We start from the raw sequence: 22,178 nt of genomic DNA on the forward strand, positions 1-22,178 counted from the left end.
AACAATCCATGCAAAGAAATATATTCACTCTCTTGTACTTCATATTGAGATTAGAACAATGCATCTATACTAATTCAAAGTGGTCTTGATTGCTGCCAAGCATGTATTTAGACTTCCTTGTTTGTGTAGCTGAACTGCCATCTTGGATTTATTTATTTATTTGTCACACAAGTCTCATTTGTTTTTTAAGAGGAGTTTTCCTGTCTCTTCCCTTACAAACTGAACATGATGGGAGAGTATTTTTCCTTCGAAAACATTGTCAAGTTCTCCATATGATTTATAATTACTCTGAAACAAGCACCTTCATGTTAAAATCAAACCATCATCCAGGCAGGGGAGGGCAGCACAAATGACCTCCAGCACTCCAGCACAAGTCCCACAAGTCTGGATTTCTTCTAAAATGAAAGACCTACATTTTAGTTTGTTCTTTGTAAACTCCAAGTCCCATTATTTTCTCTTATCTGTGCCTTTGTCTTCCTCTGCCCAGTCTAAGTAGGGTAAAAATGAGAAAAAGAGCACAGACAGGGACCTCTAACCTCCCATCTAACTCTATTTTCTTGGAGCAGAAAAGTCCCTTGAATTTTTTTTAAAAAGGTCAATTCTGGGATTAAAGCACAAGAAGAGAACTCCAGGGTTATTCTTGGCACCAGCAGAAAGGGAGAAAAGGACGGATATGGTGAAAGAAAGGTAGTACATGCTGATCTCGTGACCTTTGTGAAGGATAAGCACTAGGGTCCTCAGAGAAGTATCGAAGGAGGTTTTATTACCAGGTTTATGTCTTCACTCAGCCAAAGTCCTAAATTATCTTGAGACATTTGAGTCACCCCCCCCCAAGCTCAAGTTGATTACTTACTTAGAGTATGCTGACTCTATCTGTGCAGATCCAGAACCTGTTCTATTATTAGTGTCTTGAGAGCTTCAACAGGTCAGGGTCACTTTTATGGTGACTAGTTAGGTAGTTAAGAACTAGGAGATTGAAGGGTTCTTCATTGATGGAAACACAGGGAAATTAGGCCAGGCCCAGATGGTCTCCTTATTTAGTAGGTTGAAAGCTTGTCAAAAAGAACTTAGCAGGAGGTTTAACAGGAGACATTGAAACGCAGGAGGAACACATCTTCCACAAGACTGTGGGGACTACTAATAGAAAGGAAATGGTTTTCTGCTGTGCTAGGTTGGATACAAGGTCACAAGCAAACATGAACACAGATGCTGAACAGTGCTGGTGAAATCGTTTCTCTTAAGGAAAGAAAAATCAGTGTATTCTTAGCTGGTGATCACGTGTCAGAGAAAGAAAGTCTGTCTCAACAGACTTGGGACACAAAGACAAGCTTCAAGAGTCCAGCTCTTTCATTTCTAAGGGTGTAAGAAGTCATTGATAATTAAATGCTGAGTGGTTCCATTTGTAACTTAAGATCTATTACCACCATTTAGTCCAATGCATTTCCTAGCCATCATGCTACTACTCTTTTGACAGTTTTGCCAAAACCCAGCAACAGGAATTTTGCTATGGTTTGGATGTCGCATTTCTCCCAAATCTTCATATCCTGATAGTGTGTTCTCAAGCCCGTGGCTAGGTTGTAGAATTGTTGTGGAGATGGAGACTACTAGGAAGACATAAGAACCAGGAAGACATAAGCCTAAAACATATAATGGGGTGTCAACAATTTTTTTCTTTCTTTGATTCCTGGCTGCTATGAAGTAGACAGCTATTGGCTGTCTATGCCTGCCAGGATCCACTGTGCCACCAACATACCTAAAGACAACGGGGCCTAATTACCACAGACTGGAAACATGAGGTAATATAAACTTTCCTCCTTTAAAATCTTGTTGTCTTACTGCTTTGTTACAGTTATAGGTTATTATCACACTCTGAGAACCAGACCACTCAGAACCTGTGAACACTATATATTGAAATGTATAGTTGAATTCCTTTTAGGTTTCATAAATGCAAATGGGGCTAGGATCTCAGCAGGGCCAACAGATTTCAATATGCCAATGAAGGCAAGGATGTGTTCTGTTTCCTTGGCTATATAATTTCCAGCTTCAAGTTATTATGATGTTAATTTATTTGGTGAACGAATGAATGAAACAGGCTTAACAAATCAGCTTGAAAGTAGACATCTGTATTTATCTTGTGCTATTTTTTCTTTTTCATTTTCTTCTTAGACTGGGCTTAAGCTGTAGCTGGCGATCATGGAACTCACTATGTATCTAAGGATGTCCTTAAACTAATTCTTTTACCTCTGGAGTCCTTGATTACCATGGACCACCAGAGTTGGTTTTATGTGTGGACCAAACCCAGGGTTATCTCTGTGCTAAGCAATTAGTTTAAAAAACTGATATACATCCCTAACTCCTGGGTGCGTGGGTGACAACCCAATTTGTAGTAATCAGCAGTTGCTATAATAAGAGATTGAGATAAACAACATATAAAGAGGAAAGAAAAATATTATGTTATCTTGTGGCTGTCGGAGCTATACCCTCTGACCGTATTTTTCTGTACTTTCTTGTCGTTGTTGTGGTGGTGGTGATGGTGGTAGCGGTGTTGGGATTGATGGTTGGTGAGGTGTTGGTGATAGTGTGTTGGGAAGTGGGTGGTTCTTGCACTCAAATACACACAATATGGAAGCTACAGGCCAATATCAGGCTTCTCCCATTATTGCTTTGGAGACAGGGTTTCTCCTGAATCTGAAGGGCTATGATGCAGCCAGACCAACAGCTCTCAAACTGTGGGTCATGGTACCATTTGAGGGTCAAAGGACCCTTTTACAGGGGTCAAATATCATATATCCTGCATATCTGATATTTACATTAAGATTCACAGTAGTAACAAGTGTTTAGTTGTGAAGTAGTAGTGAAATAACTTTATAGTTGGGGGTCACCACAATATGAGGAAAGGTTTACAACGTTAGGAAGATGAGCTAGACTTTACCAGAGAACTCCAGGGAGCTTCTTGTTCACGCCCACAGCACAAGTGTTAAAGACTTGGATGCTGAAGCCAAACTCAGATCTTCCTCTGTTAACAAGCACTTTGCTCACGGGGCTATCTCACCAGCCTATCTTTCTAATAGCTGCATTGTCAAATGGTGGACTCGTTTACATATTAAATACATTCATTGGGCACATTGCTTGTTCTGATCTAACTTGGGAACTTAGTTCATAAATGATGGTGGTGGTTTGAATGAAAAGTATCATCCATATGACCAGATTTTTTGATACTACATCTCCATTGATAGTACAGCCTTGCTGGAGGAAAGGCTTTGAGCATTTTATAACCTCAACCTACTTCCAGTTCTCTCTCTCTCTCTCTCTCTCTCTCTCTCTCTCTCTCTCTCTCTCTCTCTCTCTCAGTCTCTTGTGGCTGAGGAAGTTCTCTTCTCAGCTTCCTGCTCCTGCCACTGTTCATTTCTCTTGGCATGCCTTCACACTGTGATGGATCCTTAACCCTCTGTAACTGAAGGCCCAGGTAAGCTCCTCCTTCTGTAATTTGTTTTGTGTCCAGTATTTTGTCAGAACAACAGGAAAGTAATTAAGACAAGAAGGAAAATGCTATTTCTATAGAGAAATACATTTTGGTTTCCAAATGACAGGCCTACAAATGAACTTTTAGAACAAGAACCATCTGCATGGTGAGGCCTGCTTGTGTTTACAGAGCTATCCCCCTCCTCCCACCCCCACCCCACCCTGCCTTGTTGCCTCACAGGCTGCATCTTAACATGTTGGGTTGAGCATTTCTTTTCCTTTTGTTCCTATTTTTCCCTTTAAAAAAAACGAATCCTCTGAAATTCTTGGCTATGTGTCAATGCTGTATTCACAAGGATTAAGGGCCAGCAGGACTGCTGTGCAGCAATTCTAAAGTTGAGTGCATCCTGGGGATTGGCAACACACAGACAGCTATTGTGCAGGAAGCCCCGGGTTCCAGTAATGGCATGTTAAATTTAGCAGCTGTCTTGAATTGTCATCAGAGATGAGGTGGAGGCGGCCGTCTGGCTGTAATCTACAGTCTTTTGGAGTTTTACTTGAAAATTGACTTGAAAGGACTTCTCTGAAGGAGAACATGTTTCAGCTATTCGTATTGTCTATAAATTAGAGCGACTTTGCAATGGAGATGTATGCACACATGTGACTGGGCTGCACAACTGTGCTCTTAATGGTTAACATCTTTCTCTGCTGTGGGGATTCTATTTAATTCCATAACAAACCTTCAGGGAACTTGATGAAAACTCATGGGTGCTGTCAGTCTAGTTATCCTCACGTATGAAGATAAAACCTTGTGGAAAGAAATGGGAGGGGCAGCAAGAAACTCAGCAGCAACCCAATTGTCATATCACATTGGGGACTTTTTTTTCCCTAACTGACATGCAAGAGACTAATATAGTAATGTAGCTGACATTTTTCCTTTTTCCTATCCAGAGTGTAGGAGTTAACTGTGATAAAACCAGGGTAACTTCAAGATGAAATTGAGCCTCAGAAACTATGTGGATGAAGCCTCTGTTTCACCATCAAGGACACAGAGACACAGAGAGGGGTGATGTGAGAACTGAAGTAAGAGGGCAATGATATAAAGAAGAATATGTTCATTCTTCCAGATCAAAAATGGTTATATGTTTTATAATAATAAATTCTTACCAAATAAGGAGAATTGTATAAAACTCTGCTCTGCTCTGTACCTAGGTGTGATACTTCCATCTCTACCTGCAGAAGCCCAAGGAGAACTCCTACAATTACTTCTCCAATAATTCCTTGTTAAGTCAGGTCTCCCAATGACATAAGGAAATAACATTGGCCTTTGAAGTCATTCACTTAGTATTGAATGCTTTTTTGTTCAGTTCAATATGCAGAATGAAAAGAGACAGATGCCAATAGTGAAAATTATAACCCCCACAATCATTCTGAGGATGAAAACTTTTCATTCTTTATACCAGGATATAGAAGCAGGTGCTGATACTAAAGTCTAGTTCCCTAATTGGTTCTTGATTTGGGCAATAAAGAAGAAGGAGCCAATTGCTGGGAGAAGTGTCAAGATGGGGCTTCCAGGTCTCAGGAGGAAAAAGAGAGGTGAGGACAGAGAAAGGGCTTTTTGGCCAGGCTTTGGAATGAGAAGCACACAACAACTATGTAAGATCTTGGGGTAGCTAGGACCAGCAGAGGCTGGTTGTTATAAGCTAGCTCGTAAGGGAAGGGAAGGAGATTCTGCACACAGCAATTGTGTTATCTGACAATTTCTAAAAAATAAAGCTGTCAAAGTGTTTTTCATCTGCAGAGCAAAGATGGACAGAGAAAGAGAGAAGCCAGGGTAGTGTCTGGTGGCTTGGCGAAGCTACCCAGGAGGAACAAACACCGTAGAGTTGAAGTGTTGTTCATGAAGTATAATAATATAGAAAGCTCTGCTTAAGTCTGTTTTCAGGTATTATGACTGGAGTGAGAAGACTTCCTGAAGAAGTATAGCGTAAGTGATTTTGGTCTTCAGGTATGCAGTGTGATGAATGAAATTAGGCATAGCCATTCATCAAATGTAAGGGCATCCTCTTCAGCAACTATACTTCTTCATTTACCTACAGATCAGAATCCTATTTTGTTCCTGGTAAAAGTTTATTTAGCTCTACTTTCAAGAAACCTGTATCTGAATTTTTTTCTTTCTCTTTGTTTTCTGAAATGGCATTTCACAGAAACTGGCCCTGAACTCATTCTGTACTGAAGGCATGTATCACCGTTTTGATGCTCAATGAAGCATCTGGTTTACAAACCAGAAAGGTCATTCTTCAATGAAAAAAAATTAAATCATGTGATCCACCTTAAATAAAACAAATATTCCGCTTTCAAAGACACCAATTAGATTTACTTGGATGTTTAGTATGAAGTCCATTGGGGTAATCGGTTCCAAAGTTGTTTCAGTTATCAGTTTAGAACTCACCTTGTCCAATCTTGAGTACTAACATCTCAAAATACACAAGCAACTATTAACTTAAAATGTCTAAACTCATTCATATATCACTAGTGTTTTTGCGACTATGCTCAGATATTTGATATTGCCATGATAAAGTATTTTTTAAGGAAAGAACGTTGAGAAAAATAAAAGCTTTAGTCTATCCTATATCTTGAGGTATTTCAATTACCAAGGGAATTTGGGGCAGGAACTTAAGACAGGAACCGAAAGAAAGACCATGGAGAAAAGGTATGGATTGGTGTCTTACCTCTTGATAGTTCAGGTAGATTCCTAATTCAGCCCAAACCAAAATGCCTAGGAATGTCACTGCTGAAAATAGATATGGTCCTCCTACACCAATATGGGAATACTTAAGAAAATGTTTCACAGACTTACTTGGACATAATCAGTCTGATTGAGGTAAAGCCTTCAGTGGAGGCTCGTTCTTCCCAGGAAACATTAGAGTTGGGTTAAGTTGACAATGAGATTAAGGAGATACATACATTGGATATATATATATATATATATATATATATATATATATATATATATATGGAATAAATGAGTCCTAAAAAGTACTACCTTCATTTTATTCTAAACAGCATCAAATGAAAACCAACTGATACAATATTATCCTTCATGGAAAACAACAGAATGTAAAAGATGCTCTTGTTTCCTCAGATAACATGAAGAGATGAGAGCAGTACCCAAGCTATGTGACTACATGGCTTGAGTTGAGCCTAGAACATTTCTTTCTCTCCTGCCCTAAATATCCCTAAACGTAGACCTGAAGCTTCTAGCTTATGTACAACCTAATTGTCCAAGCTGACTGATTTAATCTGGCCCCTCTCAGCCTCTGCCTGAATTGTTCTGCTTGGTCTCATACTAAACCTTGGCAAAGTGTCCTAATCTTCTGGTTCCTGCTCATTCTCTGGCTCTTTCTGTCTTCACCCATGTCTAGCTTGTTCTCGCTGTAAAACTGTCTTAGCAAAACTGCCATACACACACCCCACCCCAACCCTACCTTCTCTCTCTCTTTCTCTCTCTCTCTCTCATATCCTCTTTTTCCTCTGCTGTTATTCTGGGAGTTGGGTATATTTGATCTCTGATTCATTTTGTCAAATCCTTCTTTGGTCATTAGATGTTATTTTCAAACATATCTGCTTACTTGTTCAAACTAATCTTACTTTCATTGTTAGTGATTAGAAGTGTGCCCAAAGGGTGTGTCTGTATTCTAGCCAGATCATACTGTAATCCAGGGTGCATCTAAATTGCTGTGATTCCTTGCCAGATCAGGGATTAAATTCCTGGATTAAAAATTACAACAGAATATTAGTATATCCATTACATCTATTGTGCACATGTAATGCCCAAATCCACACAATGCTAAATTAAAAACTATTTATGTGAAAGCATTGTGAGAGAGTAATGGATAAATGGGTGAAAGACTTGCAGTACTCCAAAACAAGAACTGGGTTATTTTAAAATCTTGCATTCCTGTTTTAAGTGTCTGTATTGTTATGCTCTACTTTGATTTTCCATTTTTTTTCCACTGAAAGATTTTCTATTTTAAAAATACTGTAGAGGGCAGGGATGTCCACTACTCTTCTACTAATGCTGCACCAAGGGACAATAATTTTAAAAATTGTTCATCATCCTCACACATCAGGAGACTACAAATTTAGACTGTTTTGAATTTCCACTCCACTGCAGTTGTGTGTCTATTCTATAGGAAACAGATGACATCAAATACTAGCAAAGATGTGGGGAGATGGAGACCCTTATTCTCTGGGAAATAAACTGACATAGACACTATGGAAGTAAGTATGAAAGTTTCAAAAAAAAAAAACCCTAATACTAAACTATCACAAGATCATACTATACAGTTCTCCAGCACATCTACAAAGTGCTCTAAACCTTACCGGTGAGACGCTTGCACAGCCTTGTTTGTTTTGAGCCTATTCATAATAATAAGGGAGTGGAATCATTTGAGATGTTCATCATGGATGAATGGATAATGAAAATGTGGTCCATATACAAAACAAAATTTAATTCAGAGAAAAGGAAAAATGAAATTATTAACTTGGCAAGAAAACAAATGGATCTTGAAATTATTACACCAAACACAGCAAGCCAGACTCAGAAGGAAAACTGCCACATGTTCTCCTTCATGTGTGGTGCAAGCTTTGAATTTGTATGAATGTATAATTCTGTGGGAGTGAGTGTTGGGATATATTGTGAAACTAGAAAAGGAACCGTAAGAGGAGGATATGGGTTCAAAAGGGCAGAGAGCAGTAATGCATGTGACATGAAAGGCATAACAGGGCTATTGATGATAGAAAGATACATGGGAAATGGCAGGGAGATAAGGAAGAATAGTAACGTATACTATATATGAAAATGCCATATGAAACCTGCAACTTTTTGCCATTGAAAAACAAATAGAGACAGAAAAGCAATTTAGATCATAAAAACAGATAAATTCAATATGTTTCTCCTAGCTGAAAATATTAGCACTATCCAATCTGGAAGGCATTAGAAAAACAGATCAGTTTTTAATTTTCCTTTTTAAAGTAAAAGTGGAACACAGCTGAATAAAACAGAATTCAAATATTCTATTTGAAAAGGCATTCTAATTTTAGACTTAAGCTTGAGCCAAGTCATTATTATAAATTCCAAATTCCAATAAATGTATTTAGAGTTCTAATTTATTTTACAGGATTTCCAATTGGAATAATCTTTAAACCTATTTAGAAAAATGCTTTGCAATCATTTTGAAATGAGAATTCGATATCCTGAAATCCAGCAGTCCTGAGAGGTGTGAGGTCGTAGCTAGTTTCTCTGTGACCTTTGAAAGGCTGGCAATGTCACTCTGGCTGGTAAAGTGCTCATTTAGGGATCCTGAAGACACTTGAAAACATGGTCTCATTCCATGTTTGCTGTAGGTGACAGAACTGGATTGTGTGAATAATCTGGACCTTGTTGGCATAGCTGTGGTTGATACTAACCTGAGAGAGAGAGAAGACTCAACATGGCAGATGGTAAGCTGAAATTAATGTATGTAATAATTAGATTCAATGTCAAAGTATGAAGATAAAATACAAAGTGAATGATAATGAATTTTAAAATAATGTAAATGAAATGTAGCAGTCTCTATGTAGCTCATAGGAAAATAATTTAAGAAAATTATTTATCGATTTGTTTGAAGAGATTTTTCTCTAGTTTACAAATATGAAGTTTGAATCTTTGTTTGCTACATGGAAATTAATTAATGTAGACATTAGTTTCCATTACCTCAGTAAGAAGCATTTTGTTTTCAATCCATCATGTTCCACAAAGACTCAGGTATTCGAGGCTTGGTCTAATGGTGGAGTCTGTGAAAATGAAAGGAATAGATGAGTGGGATCATAGACAGGTATATCCTGTGTCCTGGCTTGTGTTCTCTTTCCCACATTCCAACTGCTGTGAGGTGAGCATCTCTGCTTTATCTCATGCATTCCCCCAACCCAGCCCCCATTATGATGATGTGCCTCAACACAGGCCCAGAATCAATAGAACCAAATAATGGGTGGATAGATACTCCGTAAGCAGGGTCCAAAGTAATTTCCCATGAAGAATTTAGCTGGTTTATCACAGCAACAGATGGTAATGAAACAGTGTAAAAATCCACACATTAAATGACCCTGCATTTCTTACTCCATGTGTAGGGAAGAGGGTGTCCTTTTTGTTGGGGTTTTGGTTAATTTGTCTTCATCTTTACCACAATGTATCACAATGAAGTCATTTTGATGCCTTGGATTTGGAAATATAACTGCATTTATATATTTAACTGTTATAAATGACTCCCAAATCCTAGTGTAACCATGTACATTATTTTTTTTTCAAGTTTCCCATCTGTCTTTCTCTTTCTCACTTATAAATGGAACAATGGATTCTATCTCTCATGTGTACCTCCGTCAGTTTGGGTAACATTCTGTTCTATGCAAAAGGCAACATAAATCAAGCTTGAGAAGACTTGAACGCAAAATAATACTGAAGCAAGTAGTCAGACAAATTTACATGCAAGGCAGTTTCATTTATCTCTATTAGTTTTCAGTGCAAATAGAATATGCAACCCAGTTAATTACATTATGAATATTCATGCCGGGTTGCCTATATTTAGAATCCAAAGAATTGGGAGTATATTTTCACTTAATGCTATTTAACATAATTTTGTTTGTATAATTTTGATTTTCATTAAATAAAAATAATTGAATGCATTGTAAGATTGGCAAGATGGGAGGGGGGAAGAAATGGGTCCTAACAGTGTCATTTAAAAGCTCAGAGCCCTCCTGCCCATTGTCAGCAAGACTCAGTCTATCTGTGGTTTCAGCAAACATAAATGATGGTGACAATCATTCTCAGTGTTTAAAGATTAGGTCCCCCCGACGCTCCCCTCCCCCTTTGCTGGGTTCTTCTGAATGATGTACCTCCGTACAGCAGCAGTATTTGTCTGCCTTTCTCCAGTTACCCCTATTAAACACGAGTGAGATAACCTTTCAGAACAGATGAAGATATACAGGACTCCTTTTCCTCACCAGGAAGAGTGTTTCTCCCTTGTCAGTTCTTCAGATCTTTATTCAATATAGTCACAGCGTACGTATACTGTATCATTGGAAAAGTGAGACAATTAGCTGTAAACAGTGCTTGGAATTTCTTAGAATGTTCCGGTCTAGATGCACATGGCCCTTAGTATCCTCTTGTTGGTCAGAGTCAAAAAACATCTGCGTCTTTAAGTAACTCAAATTTACAATATCATTTAAAGCAAGTTAATCAACAATAAATTAATAAATTATTCAAAGTTTGGGGATTCTTAAAATCAGAGTCAACAAAAGAAAGTAAACGAAAACTTGGGTATATAATAGATATGTTAGAAGAAAAAATATATCAAAATTATTTTCTTAGTTGGTGTAACTTTTCAATAATGATTAGTTTTAAAAGAAATGGAAAATCCAAAAAATTAAAACAAGTAATTTTCAAAATAAGTGCAGCATGATTTAATAATATACTATTATACTATACTAATAAAATCCCATAGCATATATGTAAAAACAGAATATTTGTTTAAATCATTGAAACTCACAAGAATATCAAAAAATGGATTTTTTATTAGATATTTTCCCATTGATGACCAACTACGCTATCCTCTGCTACATATACAGCTAGAGCCATGAGTCCCACCATGTGTTTTCTGTGATTGGTGGTTTAGTTCCAGGAGCTCCGGGGGTACTGGTTAGTTCATATTATTGTTCCACCTATAGAGCTTCAAACCCCTTCAGCTCCTTGGGTACTTTCTTTAGCTCCTTCGTTGGGGACCCTGTGCTCTGAACAATGAATGGATTGAGTATCCACATCTGCATTTGTCAGGCACTCACAGAAGCTCTAAGTAGCCAGTTATATCAGGCTTCTGACAGCACGCTCTTGTTGGCATCCACAATAGTGTCTGTTTTTGATGGTTGTTTATGGGATGGATCCCCAGATGGGACAATCTCTGTATGGTCATTCCTTCAGTCTCTGCTCCGAACTTTGTCTCTGTAACTCCTTCCATGGGTACTTTGTTCCCCCCTTCTAAGAAGGATCGAAGTATCCACACTTTGGTCTTCCTTCTTGAGCTTCATGTGTTTTGTAAATTATATCTTGGTTACTCTGATCTTCTAATATCCACGTATCAGTGAGTGCATATCATGTGTGTTCTTTTGTGATTGAGTTACCTCACTTAAAATGATATCCTCCAGATCCATCCATTTGTCTAAGAATTTCATAAATTCATTGTTTTTAATTGCTGAGTAATAATCCATTGTGTAAATGTACCACATTTTCTGTATCCATTCATCTGTTGAGGGACATCTGGGTTCTTTCCAGCTTCTTGCTGCTATACATATGGCTGCATGAACATAGTGGAGCATGTGTCCTTATTATATGTTGGAGCATCTTCTAGGTATATGCCCAGGAGAAGTATTGCTGGATCTTCTGTTAATACTATGTTCAGTTTTCTGAGGAACTGCCAGACTGACTTCCAGAGTGGTTATACCAGCTTGCAATCCCACCAACAATGGAGCAGTGTCTCTCTTTCTCCACATCCTCGCCAGCATCTGCCATCACCTGAAATTTTGATCTTAGCCATTCTGACTTGTGTGAGGTGGAATCTCAGGGTTGTTTTGATATGCATTTCCCTGATGACTAAGGATGTTGAAAAATTTTTAGGTGCTTCTCAGCCATTTGGTATTCCTCAGTTGAGAATTCTTTGTTTAGCTCTGTACCCCATTTTTAAATAGGGTTATTTGGTTTTCTGGAGTCTAACATCTTGAATTCTTTTTATATATTCAATATTAGCCATCTCTCAGATATAGGTTTGGTTAAGATCTTTTCTAAATGTGTGTTCTAATTGCCTTTTTGTCCCATTGACAGTGTCCTTTGCCTTACAGAAGCTTTGCAGTTTTATGAGGTCCCATTTCTTGATTCTTGATCTTACAGCACAAGCTATTGCTGTTCTATTCAGGAATTTTTCCCCTGTTCCCATATGTTTGAGGCTTTTCCCCACTTTCTCCTCTATGAGTTTCAATATCTCTGGTTTTATGTGGAGTTTCTTGATCCACTTAGACTTGAGCTTTGTACAAGGAGATAAGAATGGATCAATTCGCATTCTTTTACATGCTAACTGCCAGGTGAGCCAGCACTATTTGTTAAAAATGCTGTCTTTTTTCCACTGGATGTTTAGGTTGATAATGGCTAGTTGGTTGGTTCAGTTGATTATATTATGGTGTAAAAAAGGTCTCAAGAGCAAAACAATGGAAAGGAATAATCCTTTGACAAAAGGATGATTGAATAATTTTGCATCTTTATTCCAAAATAAGGAAGATGAAGACAAAAATGAGATAAATTAGAAAAAAATCATAAAGACTTAAAATCTGAGGCAATAAAATATTCAGATTAAATTTAAGATAAATTCCTAGTGATCTTGCTTAACTACAGTTCTCTTAAATAAATTTTAAAATAATGATTTAACTTTATAACATTAAAATAGAAAGATAATATTGGAAATAAAGCATATAATCCACATGTGAATACAAATGTCTGAGATGATCAAAAGAGTTGCAAAATTCTGACATCAAAGTTTAATAGTGATGCCAAATATAACTTTCAAAACATGTCTTTCATCACTGGTCATCAATGAACAGTATATTAAGACCAATGTTTTATATCACTATATATCTATTAGAATGGCTATACAATTAAAATGTCACAAAATGCAAGTGCTCTTGAAAATTAATTATAACCAAGTGTCTCACACATTGTGGGCAGGGATATGAGGAAAGGGCAAATACTTTTGAAAAAAATGTTAATGTTTATTGTTTGTGTGTCCAATTAAAAATATACTTACCAGATTGTCCTATAATCATTTATTACTTCAGGTCATTTTTTAAAAAAAAAAAATTCTGTGGGCTTGCCTACAGTTCAATCTTAAGAATCTTACCCGGATCTTATTGGGGTTCTCTCCTTTCAGATGATTGTAACCTGTGTCAAGCTATATAAAATTTATGTAAGCACAGCGAATAATAACAAATTTAACAGGAAATTGGAAACTTTTTTATTGTCATGGAGCTTGTGTCATGGGCTAGCTTTCAGGCTTAACACTTTCTTATGTACAAGTGAGTGTACCACCATTAAAACGGTATAGACTGTGTGAAAAGTGTATAGGATATGGTGTAAATCACTTGCCTAGGTGGCCTGAGCTTCTATTCTGATAGACAAAGATTAGCACACATATGATTGCTAATCTTTAAGGGCAACAACAGGGCTCTATAAGTACTCAGTGTGGCCTGCAGAGTCAGGACTGTATCTCCTAAAGTTTGGAATCCATGACCCCATCATTTTGTACTTTGAACATTATATCTCAATCATATTTCTCCCATAAATGTCACCTGTGTTACCTGGACCTATCTGCTTTACATAGCCCACATGATATAATAATCGCTTGTGCACATTGAAATTGTTTGGCTTTTTTCTACATAGTTCTTTACCTGACCAATTTTAAGACAGTAACCTCTACAACCAAATATCCATTTATTTTTTTTTATGTACTATCCACTTGTCATATAGAAAGGCTGAGAGGTATAAATCATTAGTAAAGGTAATTATTAAATAATTTATTGAAAAATATCAATAGAACATACAATTACTCATTTTTATTTTTTAAACTAGGACTACAAGTAGGATATGGAGATTTTAAGGTATAAAATATTCTGTATGATTCTGTGTTAAATGTGTATGATTGATTATATTGGTATACTCCACTTATGACACAATGTTGGATGAAACCTTGTGTAAATCATGGACTGAAGTTAATAAAATATTATTACCTTGGTGATTATAATTCTACCATATTAATCATGATGATAAAATAAGGATAATTTTGGGGAGAAAGTAAATGCAAGAGATAAATGACAACACTATATATACACTTTGACAAATATTAAATAAACTTAAAACTGATCCAAAAACAAAACTTTAAATATTTTGCAAATTAAACTTACTTTCAAAACAAAGACTATGAAGATATTAAACCATCAATGTTCGTATAGTTATTCATTTTTGAATGTCATTTGCTTAAATATTATTTGATTGATCTCCAACCTTATTTGAATGATAAATATGATTATCTTTTCAAAGTTCTGCATAAATATGTCTGCCAGTATATATGAAAGACAGCATGTTTCAATACTTCTTTAAAACTATTTTTGTGATTAATAAATATTACATATTAACAACAATAATGTTTGTAATTCCTGCTAATAAAAATGTAGCGATCATATCGGATCATGATGGAGAACTATTTATCATGTTAGGATAAAATAACCTTTCTTGCTGAAAATAATTCTTTTTTTTTTTTTTTTTAAGATTTATTTATTTATTATATGTAAGTACACTGTAGCTGTCTTCAGACACTCCAGAAGAGGGCGCCAGATCTCGTTACAGATGGTTGTGAGCCACCATGTGGTTGCTGGGATTTGAACTTTGGACCTTCGGAAGAGCAGTCGGGTGCTCTTACCCACTGAGCCATCTCACCAGCCCCGAAAATAATTCTTTATGCTATCATACAATTTTATTTACTATGAGAAAGCAAAGATTAAAGTAAAATCTCCTCTCAATAAGTATGGTGGGCTTCAATGCACCTTTATTGTGAAGAAACCATTCTCCCCTTGAATGGGTCATATTGCTAAGACTTACCCCTGCTTATGTCTTTGATCTATTGAGCATAGTGAAAGCAGTGATCCATACAGATCATGACATAGACATGGGTACTTGGTGGATCAATATTATCCTTATATAATTCATATTTCATTGATGCCTTGAGATTTATTCTTTAACACTCAGTTGATTTAAACTTAAAAGTTTTACCAAACGTTTAGGGAGAAATGTCTCAAGCCTCTGGAACCGTAACTGATGCTTCTCTATCATATTCTTCTGTAGCAGTCACACACAGGAGACATTCCTCTCCAAATCTTCACCAAATCAGTACTTACATGGAGCTGGTTTTTTTTTTTTTAGGGAACATGCTGACATAACATATAATCTCATAGAAAAGTGACAGAGGCTGATTAATAGTCTGTGGTGGAATACAAGCTGTATGTAAAGGGGGGGTGAATGGTGTGTATAAAGATATGGTACGTACAATGTGACCTTTCCAGGCATCTTCCCCAGGAACTATTAGGGGATCTAATAGGATCACTCCTCAAAGAACTAGACTATAGTGAGCGATAGGTCATAAGGTAGAGATGTGGATTGGTGAGCTGATTTGTTGACAAGGGCAGGGCGTTTGCAACTGAGATTACCTACAGCTGTGAATTATAGACTGAACTAAAAACATCACATCACAGAGATTTCAGCTGATAAGGCTGGAGTGCTTCTCCCCTATGTTCAGCTTCTCATTTTATGCAATCACTTATATGTGGAGGAGTTTAGTTAAATTCCTTGTTTATTATTAAGGTCTTCTGGAGATGTGTGTATTAAGTTGTCATTGCTACCTAAAAATTACTAAGATGTGTCTTAAAATAGCAAATATTTATGATCTTGCCATATATGTTAATCAGTATTCAGAGTTTGGGTTAGCTAGGTACCATTGGCTTAGTTCATATATATGATATATATATATTTAATTATTCAGAATACCGAATGTACTATTATCCTTTGCTATTGCAAAACTTTGTTCTGGTTGACTTTCCATCTAAATTAGTTCACAGAGATGTGGCAAGGCCTCAAAGCATACCTAATTGGGTAAAGACATTTGTACCTCATATTTGCATACGGGGGAACATCACAAATAGGCATGGTGGCACATGTGTGTAATTCCAGCCCTAGGAAAATAGAGGATCAGGACTTAAAGGCTTGCTTCAGCTACATGACATCCTCCTCTAAGACAAAAATGAATCACAACAAGCAATGAAAACACAGTTCATCCCATAGCATCATTCTGTGCCCAACGAACATGCTCTTAGAGTAAGGGAGAAAAGATAGAAGCCAGAGACTCTTTGTTAGTTAATCCAAGACATTCCATCCTCCAGTTTTTGTATTACTCCATTTATTTAAGGTCATCACTATACCCAAGTCAGAGTTCACAGAAAGATTACACAACCTTTGGTCATGGCAACAGAGAGAAATCACTAAAGCTATTTTAAGGCTGCCCATCTGGAAACCTCATCTATCTATAAGAAAGCTCCCAATAAATCTAGTTACCTGATTAGTTTCTCTTTAAAATTAATAGTGCTTTAAAATTTTTTTAACTGATTTCAAACTTATTATTTAAAAGTTATCACTTTTCAGAATGTATCCATTAATTTGATCAAGTCATATATATATTTAAAAGGCTTTGCTCTATTTACTGAATCACAAAACCTACATACATTGACATATCTTCAGGGTGTTAAATATAGTTTAGATATATGATAAGAAATAACAGACAATACTCCTTTTTGGGAAAGATTCAAATAAGATTTTAAATAAGACTTCTCTAACTGAGCTGTCTTATTTGAAATACTTTATTATTCTCTTAGGTTTACTTAATCTCCAAAATTTCTAATATTTATAAAGCTTACATAATTATCACTGGCATTTACTTAGATATTTTTCAATAATTCCTAGAGAATGGACACTGAATATTTATTTCAGTTTAATATTGAATTAGTCTGTGAATATATTTTAAAGTAACACACTTCTCAATTCAGTATGCAAATTTGAGAAAACTTAAAAATAAAAGGGGGGAAAGGCTTTCCATTTTGACTCTTTTTAATGCCTCAGTATTCACTTTGTGAGCAGTAAAATTGAACAGAAAACTGAGCCTATGGTATAAGAAGCCATAAATTCTGATTTGTGGATCCTGTTGCAGTGCAGGATGCTATAATTCTAGCTTCAGTTTTGTCAGTCTAAAATAAAACCAGCTTTCAGGTTGAATGGTCATGAAGACCAGATGAAGTACAATATATTTAATATTTCTAAATTTTAAATGCCATAAAATATTAGAATTACATAATTGAAAGAACAAAACATAAATAGGTATCTTTTGGATGCCATGACACTTTATTTAAAACCAGAATTTTTGTACTGACATCAAATCAATTTCTATCATGTATTCATTGTTTCCCCTACATTAGTTTTCATTACCAGCTCATGGCACATGAAAGTGAAAAGGGCACCATGCTTTCCCAACATGTTTATGAGTAAAAACCCTAGTGCCATTAATTACTTCATAAAATAGATAGAATTTTAAATTAACCATAATCAGATTTATTTATCAATAATATCACAATTTATAAGATGCCAATACAATAATTTCAGAGCCAACTGATAATGATAAAAGCTTTATCCCATTAATCTAAGCTTATGATACCACAACTACTAGTGGCTGGTAAATGACATGTGAGTTCTCATCTGCAGCCTTCTTCTACCCCGAGACGCTCCCTGTCTCTACAAATCTTAGCTCTACCTTCCTTTTCCATGTCCAATCACAGGCCTCCTCTGCACTAATGTAATTGGACAGGGAAAATCCTGCAACATATCACCCTTACTGTTTAATGAAATAAAAAATAAAAACTTTCTCTCAAAATATAAATTGAGCACACCTATTTCCATCTTGTTATTTATATGGAATAAGATAGACCTAACAACCAGAATCATATTTTTGCCAATAAAATTGAACATGGTCTGCTATCCTAATTTAAAAGACTATAGTTCTGTACCGGACTATGTCCTGGCTTCAGATAGAATGGCATCTGAAAACCATCCTCTCAAATCTGTTCTCTCAAAGTATATAGCCTGGGTTGGCTATGACACCTTTCCCTGTCTTGGATTCCAAATATATAGAATTTCAACACCTAATACAGTGACGACTACCTGACTTTTCCAAAATCAAATTAATTTTTGTAGTTCAATCTAATCGTAATCCATGATGATCCTTTTCTAAAGCATTCATACTGTTAATGATCCATAAAGATTTTTAAACTGTATCATCCTATAGGCTTCATTATACAATATAATGCATCTCTTCAGATGCAGCAGAACAGCTACATTTGAAAGTGCCAGATTCCAGGAAAGGAAGAGGCTCCCAGGACCAACAAGGATGACATTAGCTGAAATATGAAATACCCAACAAGGGGTGAGAACCTGTTGAGACCACATCCAGAGGTTATGCATGGCCCCTGGCTGAGGGTTGGGGCCACCCACCCATCTCAAAAATTTTAATCCAGAATTGCTCTAGTTTAAAGAAAATACAGGGACAAAGAGTAGAGCAGAGACTGTAGAAAAGGCCATCCAGAAACTGCCTCACCTGGGGATCCATCCCATATACAGATACCAAACCAAATACTACTGTGGATAGATGAGAGACAAACAGTAATATATATTATATGCATCACATATATATCAGACCATTAATGGATGATTGGATAGGTAGGTGATAGATAGATAGATAGATAGATAGATAGATAGATAGATAGATAGATAGATGAGAGAGAGACAGAGACAGAGAGAGAGAGAGAGAGAGAGAGAGAGAGAGAGAGAGAGAGAGAGAGAAAGAGATGAGGAAGCAGGGGAGAGAGCAAGAGAAAGACAAAACGAAAGAAAAGAGGATGAATAGATAGACTGACAGATTGAAGGAGGTTAAAGCATAGACACAATGTTGACTTAGGAAAGTTATGTCTTTTGAGCTTTACTTATTAAACACAATGATTCCAAACATTTATGAAACATTTGAGTTTGAAAGGAAATTTTCACAAGAGGAAAATGATTCAAACATTTAGTTATACAATATCTACCCATTGAACACTCTGTCTTCATGTTAATTAGTGTAAGCTTGCTTAAAGTGTTAATTTACAAAATCATAAGGGCTTTAAAAGCAGCCATTTGTTATTTTGCATATTAGATGAAATCTTTAGCTTGTCTGTGTTGTCACAGATGAATGCATTAAAAGAAGGTTAGTACCATTTCACATTTCTCACTCTGTTTCCCACACTGAAGAAACTACTTCTATCTGGATTACTTTCTCATTGAAAAAGAGTATATATATTAATTTATTATGTTTTCTCTAACAATTATTTTATAACATAAATTATGCAAATAATGTATCTATTATCTATTTACTAATTTTTATATAATAGTGGAAAATATAATGGCTGATTTCCATACCCAGTATCTTGATTCCCAATAAGGGCTATAATTTTAAAATGAGCTCAAAAAAGAATATTCATATATCTATTGGCATATCATAGCTTTTTGATACTATACAATATTTTGTGATTTATTATTTTCATTTAAATGGACTAATCACTAATGTGATAATGACTTATCTTTGTCCATATATCCTCATCACCAAAATAGTATTATCAGTATAAACAATTAACAGGAAATGAGCACGATGTGGTCGAAAAATAAAAGAAAATTAACCTTCTCCTTGTCTTCCTTCTTACAACTGATAACCAAACAAGCCATTCCATTACAAAACTATCAACCAAATAAACACAGAATGTACTTTGTGCCATATTCCTTTGTTCTAACTGTTCATAGATTTTCCCAATTCCATGCTTACAATACTACCTCTTTCTGTGCTGAGATACTCAGTATATTCTTCTAAGTCTTTACAATATCCATAGAGTTTAGGGGCTACTAGCTGCTGAAATCTGACATTCTAACTAAGAATATGAGAACTAGAATTACTTGGCAAGAATCAGTTAGTATCAAGGCATAATATGAATTAATTTATGTTATAAAAATCTTGAGACTGGAAGTAATCTCCTTAGATTCCTTAAAACAACATAATTTGTACATAATATGCCTATGCATAATAATACTTACAAGCAACTTGGTTGTGTATAAGTATTTGTGATACATATATTTGGTTATAAAAATGATGACAGAATTAGAACAGAAGAAACTATATTGCTAAAATTATAGAAATTTAATATACTGATTACTCATGGATATAGTCTTTAAGTTTGATCTAGCACATAATACAAACAGTGTTATAAATGAAGAGAAATAGAGACTAGTGGTGTTTTTTTTTTCATTTATGTCTGAGAAATAGGTCTGTGTCATACACCATAAATTAATGTAACTAAGAAAACTTGAAATGTTTTCATTTAAAAACATTAAGGTAGACACCAAAAACAAGCCACCAAGTAAATTTATTTCTACTGAACTCCTAATTACCAAACTCAATAGTTCTTTTTTTTATGGCTATAACTTTTGTACATCATGGCCTCCAGTATTATTGTTGCTTCCAATACTCTTAATACATTCTGTTTGCTTAGCATTTGAAAATAACTCTTTGGGTATTTTTTCCTAAACTTTTCAGTTAGTACTTACTTGTCTCTTAAATTTTGTTTCATCTGTCCGACTCTGAAAATTGTCATTTCCAGGTATCCTATCCTTGGCTTACTGTAATTCTCATCTCTATCCCTGCTTTGGTGAGTCTAGAGTTGCATTTTTGTTGTTTTGTCCTGGGTATGCAGGAAAATGTTGACTATTATGAGTTTTGGGTTATTAAATAAAATCTATCTCCTCACAAAGAAATTTATGAAATTCCATTTTATCCCAGGACCAGTCATTTATTACTTTGGATCTGCTTCTATGTGTGCTATGTTTCTCTGAAATGTCATTAGACCTTGACTTTTTATAGACAAGAATCATGGAAACTTTCTTAACCATGAACTTCTTTCACCAAGTGTTCTATGATCCTGACATGGAAGTGTGATGCTTACAACACCATTAATTAAAGTAGTTTCTAGAATCATCTTTTACATGAACCATTTGCAAAAAAATTATATGCTTAAGGGAAATTATTGAGTCCCCATGACAATATGAGTCCCAAATTGTGCTTATTTCTCCATTGTCATTTATCTGTCTTCATTTAAAGATCTCTGAAGTACTCTCCATCAACTCAAGGCTGAACAAAAACTCTCTTTACCTATGGGTACAAGAATAAGTATTTAGAATGAAGTTAGAAACTACATGGATTTAGGATAATGTCTGTAGTAGGTTCATCACAGAACTCTGAGGAAGAGGAGCTGGAATGATTGTAAGAGCTATAGGACCTGTGTGGGGAGCCATTCTGGACTCCCTGGCCAGCTGGACAGACAGAAGTCTGTTCCAGGTAGTAAACAAGCCCATATTTGGTGGATGGCACGCCCCTAATCCCTGATTGGCTGAGCAAACCTGCCTGGTGAGGTGCTGTGACCTGTGGTGATTGGTGGGGGCGTGGTTGTGGCTTGAGTGGGGAAAAACAAAGTGGATATACCCAGAGAAGCTCAAATTGGAAGGGGATTTTGTAAAGAGTAGCTGCCTGAGTAAACTGCTTTAAGAAGAAGCTGTGGTTGCGTCTTGCTTGCTGGTCAAGAGGGACGCGACAGACCTGGATGCCACTCCTATGAAATCTCCACAATAGGTTGTCTAATTAAAACTTGCCTAACAGTCATACCAATACACATGCCATATTGGATCAGGGAAAGTTCACCCAGTCCTAACCCTAGATTAATAGCTATAGGCAATCACTGCTCTGAGAGGAAGAACCAGTTTTCTTCCAGGGTTGAGTCATCTGACAGGCTGTTAAATCCCAAAGAGTCAATCATAGACACATGAGTACATAAAAAGCATTGCAAGAATTCAGTAGGTTGTATGTTCACAACACCACACACACACACACACACACTCACACGCTCACACACTC

General features: G+C 36.1%; 1 pseudogene across 10 annotated transcripts in view; it reads right to left on the minus strand.

Moving 5' to 3' along the window:
- Positions 1-22,178, minus strand: part of LOC115032127 (disks large homolog 2 pseudogene) — a 195,704-nt pseudogene that overhangs the window by 44,214 nt on the left and 129,312 nt on the right. For 9 of the 10 annotated variants that reach the window (XR_015048554.1, XR_015048550.1, XR_015048548.1 and 6 more), the window contains one exon: positions 9,221-9,300. The product of XR_015048554.1 is annotated as a disks large homolog 2 pseudogene, transcript variant X8 (transcript). Of the gene's footprint in view, positions 1-8,898; positions 8,973-9,220; positions 9,301-22,178 lie in introns of those variants that run through there. The other variant, XR_003837759.2, reaches the window with a different exon arrangement.

The sequence above is a fragment of the Mus caroli genome, unplaced genomic scaffold (genome assembly GCF_978045245.1).
Source record: "Mus caroli unplaced genomic scaffold, Mus_caroli_1 scaffold_9, whole genome shotgun sequence".
NCBI classification, from domain to species: domain Eukaryota; kingdom Metazoa; phylum Chordata; class Mammalia; order Rodentia; family Muridae; genus Mus; species Mus caroli.